The following is a 6,789-nucleotide window of genomic DNA, read 5'->3' as shown; positions in this document are numbered from 1 at the left end:
TTTCACTTTGTAACAGATTCAGCAATGCAGCAAAATTACCAGGCAACCCAATTTCTTAGGGTTGTAGAAATGTCACAGATAATTAAATAGAAACCGGGGTTTTGTCCTGGTTTCAATAAATTAGCCAGCTGGACCACTGGCAACATCTCCCCATGCAGTTACAGAGATCTAGCAGTGTGTTAATAAAAGCCTCAGGGAGGCCCTTCAAACTATTGGCCATTTTCTACATAAGATGTAACTCTGGGTAATTTCAAAATGTCTATCTAGTACTCTTGTTCTCAAAAAAAAAAGAAGAAAAAAACAGGATGTAAGAGAACATGGTGTATGTATGTGTATGTGTGTTGTGACCTAAATGAATTAAAATTTAATAGAAGATTATGGAAAAATGGCTACCTTTTCTCCCCCTTCCCCCCATATACAGTTTTGCTAATCCAACAACTCACCACCTGTTAATACTTAATACTCAAAGGAAAAACACATTTGCAATTTAATTAAAGCACAAGCTGGTAGGTTCTATTTAGAAATTCTATAGTAAAGGCATCTTTTTGCCCCAAACCATTTTTCTAAACCAACTTTCTAATACCTGACATTTCTCACAATTGACTGCTAATACTGGTAACACTGAAATTTGTCTAACAGAAATAATAAGTTTAAAAACAATAAGAATAAAAACCAATGTATAATTAAATTCACTTAGATATTTAAATATAAAAATATCATTCAACATGTTTGAATAATTCAGTTAAGTGAAACTTTACTGTGGAGTGGAACATGAGGGGATAGAAATGGATATATTAGCCTACATTTTTTATAAGCTAAGAAAAGCTTCTATTTATGATCATTTAATAATTGAAATTGCCACAAGTGGTTAAATACTATTACATTTTCCACATTAATGGAAACAATAATAATAAAAATATGAGTTCTAATAGGGCTATTTTTTGCCCAACTTATTATAGAGAAAAGAGAGGCAAATACAAGATCCTCACTTCAGGGAACCAATTCTTGACAATTTTCCCACTTATCAGAAATATTTGAAAATTATTTGAAATGTTATTGAAAAATTTATTGAAAATTATTTGAAAATTATTCACATTCATTTTTAGACCTTTTATTTTTCACGATCAGATATCAAAACCATTATGTGTTTTAAACTGACATGCTACTAACTTTCAAACTAAAGTTTTAGAATATTTCAAAAACACAAATTTTCTTTTAGCTTGATTCCCTTTTTCTTATCTATGTTTTAACTATTACCCACAAAGGCAACCAGGTATAGAGACTGCTATACAGTCACAGTGACATTTGTGGAAATTTTGCCTATAATTTAAAATAAACAAAAAAACCTAAGAAATTTCTAAATCACAACACAATGTGGAATCTTAAGAAAAGTGACAATATTTGGGGAATATATAACCAGGATAATTGACAAATCATTAATAATTTATCAATAAAGAGGTGTGTGTATACACACACACACACACACACACATACAAGAAGACAGGAAAGTAAACAGAGATCAATAAGAATCATTAATGAAATGTTATGTGCCAGCAAATTTGGAAAACTCAGCAGTGGCCATGGGACTCGAAGAGGTCAGTTTTCATTACAATCCCAAAGAAAGGCAATACCAAAGAATTCTCAAACTACTGTACAATTGCACTCATCTCACACGTTAGCAAAGTACTGCTAAAAATTCTCCAAGCCAGGCTTCAGCAATACGTGAACTGTGAACTTCCAGATGTTCAAATCACAGATGACACCACCGTTATGGCAGAAAGCAAAGAAGAACTAAAGAATCTTTTGATGAAGTGAAAGAGGAGAGTGAAAAAGTTGACTTAAAGCCCAACATTCAGAAAGCTAAGATCATGGCATCTGGTCCCATCACTTCATGGAAAATAGATGGGGCAACAGTGGAAACAGTGTCAGACTTTGGTTTTTTGGGCTCCAAAATCACTACAGATGGTGATTGCAGCCATGAAATTAAGAGATGCTTGCTCCTTGGAAGGAAAGTTATGACCAACCTAGACAGTATATTAAAAAGCAGAGACATTCCTTTGCCAACAAAGGTCCATCTAGTCAAGGCTATGGTTTTTCCAGTGGTCATGTGTGGATGTGAGAGTTGGACTGTAAAGAAAGCTGAGTGCTGAAGAATTGATGCTTTGGAACTATGGTGTTGGAGAAGACTCTTAAGAGTCTCTTGGACTGCAAAGAGATCCAACCAGTCCATTCCAGAGGAGATCAGTCCTTGGTGTTCATTGGAAGGACTGATGTTGAAGCTGAAACTCCAATATTTTGGCCACCTAATGCAAAGAGCTGACTCACTGGGAAAGATCCTGATGCTGGGAAAGATTGAGGGCAGAAGGAGAAGGGGGCGACGGAGGATGAGATGTTTGGATGGCATCACCGACTCAATGGACATGAGTTTGAGTAAACTCTGGGAGTTGGTGATGGACCAGGAGGTCTGGCGTGCTGCAGTCCATAGGGTCGCAAAGAGTCGGACATGACTGAGCGACTGAACTGAGCTGAACTGAATAAAGGTTATGTATTATGTTGGGATTACATTTAATTCTATTTTCTTTTATATATTTCTCAGCTTCGGTTTTTTTTTAGTAAGCATATATTCCTTTTATAGTCATAATGTGTTACTTTTTAAAGATATTTAATGATAAAATAAGAAGAGTTTATATGCTTAAGTAGTAAGATATTAATATATCTGAGTCTTCCCAGTGCACCGATCCCCCCTCCCACCTCCCTCTCCACCCGATTCCGCTGGGAAGACCCAGAGGAATCGGGTGGAGAGGGAGGTGGGAGGGGGGATCGGGATTGGGAATACATGTAAATCCATGGCTGATTCATATCAATGTATGACAAAACCCACTGGGAAAAAAAAAATAAAAAAAAAAAAATATATATATCTGAGGATGGAGGAAAAATAAAATAGCTTTATGACAATTTCATCTCTATACATTCAACTGATATCCTTGAAAACAAATTTTTTTTCATAGCTATAATACACTTTATCAAAATAAAACTTTTACCACTAATTTTTTCTGCTCTCTCTGCTTTCTAGATTTAGAAACAATATCATATGAAAATTTAGTCTTTATTTAATTTTTAATTTAACAGCATCTATGATAAGTTTTTATTTGATCATTTGAATAATTTCACTTAGATTTTTTCAGTAATTTGCTTATTTTCATTTATTCTTACCTCCATACCTCCTGAGAGAGGTCTAAATAAGGGCAATCCAATGTGATTAGCACAACAGAAGCATCTATAAAGTGTAGACACAACACAGAAGGAGAAATTAAATTTAAAAAAAATGTTAAGTTATCCAAATGTATTCATAAGTGGTATCTGAGATTATCAGAATGCATAGTTTTCCAGGACCAGATGTCAGAAAAGCCCACCTTTTGGTGCTATCTTTGATCCTTTCTCGTCTTTCATCCATCAGCCTCCCCAGCAACAAGCCATCATATTTGCTTTTTCAGCTTTCCAAATATGTTCTTCTGTTAACTATTGACATTGCTTCCCATCAGTCCTTCTACGTCCTTGGCCTAAATAACAGTGACTGACTCCTAGCTGCTATGCTTGATATTAGCCTCTCTGTTCAATATTGCATCTCACTCCCATCTCACAAGAGTTAATTTCTTAAATAAACATTTCACATGCTACTTAAAAAAAAGCAACACTACACTCTATTATCCATGCAATAAACTCCAAATTGTTTATATGACTCCTAAAGCCTATTCAAACATGATCTCAAATTAATCTTCAACTTCTCTCTAGTAACAAACTCTGCCCCAGCAACACATCGTACCCTATGCTTCTCCTGATTTCCCTGTCTATAGTTCCACTGTCTCTTTGATCCTGCTCATGCTTGATCAATTCAGTTCAGTTCAGTCACTCAGTCGTGTCCGACTCTTTGCAACCCCATGGACTGCAGCACGCCAGGCTTCCCTGTCCATCAACAACTCCCGGAGCTTGCTCAAACTCATGTCCATCCAGTCCATTCCACCATCTCATCCTCTGTCGTCCCCTTCTCCCACCTTCAATCTTTCCCAGCATGAGGGTCTTTTCAAATGAGTAAGTTATTTGCATCAGGTGGCCAAAGTATTGGAGTTTCAGCTTCAGCATCAGTCTTTTCAATAAATATTCAGGACTGATTTCCTTTATGATTGACTGGTTGGATCTCCTTGCAGTCCAGGGGACTTTCAAGAATCTTTTCCAACACCACAGTCAAAAGCATGGTGGTGATGGTTTAGTCACTCATTGTGTCCGACTCTTTGTGACCACATGAACTGTAACCTGCAAGGCTCCTCTCTCCATGGGATTTCCCAGGCAAGAACACTGGAATGGGTTGCCATTTCCTTCTCCAGGGGATCTTCCCAACCCAGGAATCGAACCCAGGTCTCCTGCATTGGCAGATGGATTCTGTACTGACTGGGCCACCAGGGAAGCTGCTTATGCTTAACCTCTGCCAATATGGCCCCATAGTTCCTTGGCCTCTTCTAAATTCCAGGTGAATTCCATCTCACCTGAGGTTGTTCAACACTAGCACTCCCTTCCCCATCTAATAGAAATTTTAATAATGCTTCTTTAATCTGCAGTCCATCATTTTTTACAAAATTTTCATTGTAATATCTAGCTTATCTAAATATTATAGAGATATAAATTTATCTCAGTTATTACAAACTGACATTTCTTCACTATGATATGAGCTCCTTCATGATGAGAATTATATTTCTTTGTATCCACAACATCCAGTATATAAAAAAAATGAATGTTCTGAAATTTAAAGCTTCCAAATAATTCCTATACTGTGTATAATATCTAATATCAAAACTATCTCATTCATATTTTATTTGGTAATACATTTCTGGCTATGCATTCTTTCTGTGTGACTCCACATTTTAAGTGCACACAACTTTAAAAAATACTGATATTTCCCTGTACTATATTCTATTTCTTACCCAATATGATTTAACCTACCATTAGATAGATTAATTTCTGAATATCCTTGGATAAATTATTTTTCCAATAGGATCAAACTAGAATGGAGTTCCCGTGTTATTTTAATTAGAATTTTTAAGACAGGCAGTGATGTGATTTTAAATACTTGTGCTGCACATAATAAAGTATATCTAATGGTTCTTATTCAGAGCTGGTATCTCCAACCCTCTCTAATACACAATAAAACAAAAGATAAATATACAATGTATGTAGCATTATAAGTGAGAAAAAATGTTCCTGTGGGCTTTGAGAGTGCTTTTGAGGTGCCTACTTTTATCAAGGGAATAATTTTAAAAGATAGAAGAGTTAAATACAATCATCTAGAGATGCTTGGTTTTAGTGTTTAAAAAATTGAACTTATACATTTTCTGAAAATGACTTTCTATCAACCTAAACTCTTTTCATTTGCTTTTTTCAATACGTCAATAAGATAAAAGCTTATTTTTCTTTTTCTCCACTTTAAAGTGACTATTTTTACCATGCATAACTGAAAGACATATCAGATTCCTTGATATTCAAATTTTTTATGAGGGAAGAGTTTTCTAAGGGATAACATATTTGAGTTTTCTTTTTTTTTAATTTGAAATTAAAAGGAAATAATAATTACTAAAAATTGGTATGAAAATTGCTGATGTATAGTTTCATGATTTTTATTTCCACAGTATCATAACAAGAGGTGTCTAACTTGCTATGTAGTTACTTGGATTGACTGGATAAGAATATTTAAAACTAAATTTGAGAAATTAGGCAGTAGTGTCAACAAAAATGAAGCAGTATGATGTAAGAAAAATTTGGATTCTACTTTTGCAGCTAGTGGAATGTTTTTATTCTTAACAAAGCACTATACTTCAGATTGACAAAATAATTGATTTTTCTTTGTCATAAAAACACTTTAAAATTAAAAATAGAAGCATTGATATTTAAGTGATGTGTTTCTCATGCCAGCATCTTGAAGTCAAACAAAGGAAAAAAAAAATATTCCCTATTTCCCCAAATTTTGTTTCTGTTGGTTTTTCCTTCTAGCTTAAAGTTTGGCAGGAGGAGTTATTGGTGTCTCTAAACCGGTCATCTTTTTCTCTATTATTTTGTGACTTTCTGGCTATTAAATCGATGGACTATGTCCAAAGCACACATGACTCTCCACTTTTGCTTGCAGCTTGGCACCCACACAGGTTCCTAGGGAGCCCGCATCTGAAGGGAAGTATATCTTCCTCAGCCAGTCCCAGTGGGATAACTCCAGGTTCCAGCGCCAGAACAGGTGGGGAGAAGATTGCACTCAGAGTTCTTATGTGAAGTGAGTGAAGTCGCTCAGTCGTGTCCAACTCTTTGCCACCCCATGGACTGTAGCCTACCAGGATACTCAGTCCATGGGATTTTCCAGGCAAGAATACTGGAGTGGGTTGCCATTTCCTTCTCCCAAGCGATCTTCCCGACCCAGGGATCGAACCTGGGTCTCCTGCATTGTAGGCAGACGCTTTACCGTCTGAGCTACCAGGGAAGCCCAGTTTTCTTATAGTCTGTTAAACAAAACAGTATAGTAGCAAAACAATGAAAACCAAACATCTCTTGAAACTTACAGTAGAAAATAGACTGTTTTAGGTCTCGACACAGCCCAAATTGTTCTCTGAAAAACTCTAGTTATACAATTGTTATTGTGCCTATTCTTGATTATATTCCACTTCTCAGCAGCAGGTACTTCTCCTAAGCGAACAAGACTTGACACTTGAGTGTCATAGTATAAGTCTGAGGAACCAGCCTCTTAAAGGCTGTTAA

At 35.9% G+C, this 6,789-nt stretch overlaps 1 non-coding gene across 1 annotated transcript; it reads right to left on the bottom strand.

Annotated features, from left to right (window-relative positions):
• Nucleotides 1–6,442: 6,442 nt before the first annotated feature.
• On the bottom strand, nucleotides 6,443–6,514 carry TRNAC-ACA (transfer RNA cysteine (anticodon ACA)). Its single transcript has one exon. It is a non-coding gene; the product is annotated as a tRNA-Cys (tRNA).
• Nucleotides 6,515–6,789: the final 275 nt, after the last annotated feature.

This window comes from Dama dama, chromosome 6 (genome assembly GCF_033118175.1).
Source record: "Dama dama isolate Ldn47 chromosome 6, ASM3311817v1, whole genome shotgun sequence".
Lineage (NCBI taxonomy): Eukaryota > Metazoa > Chordata > Mammalia > Artiodactyla > Cervidae > Dama > Dama dama.
The sequence above is the reverse complement of the archived record's forward strand: the minus strand, read 5'-3'. Positions and strand labels throughout refer to the sequence as shown.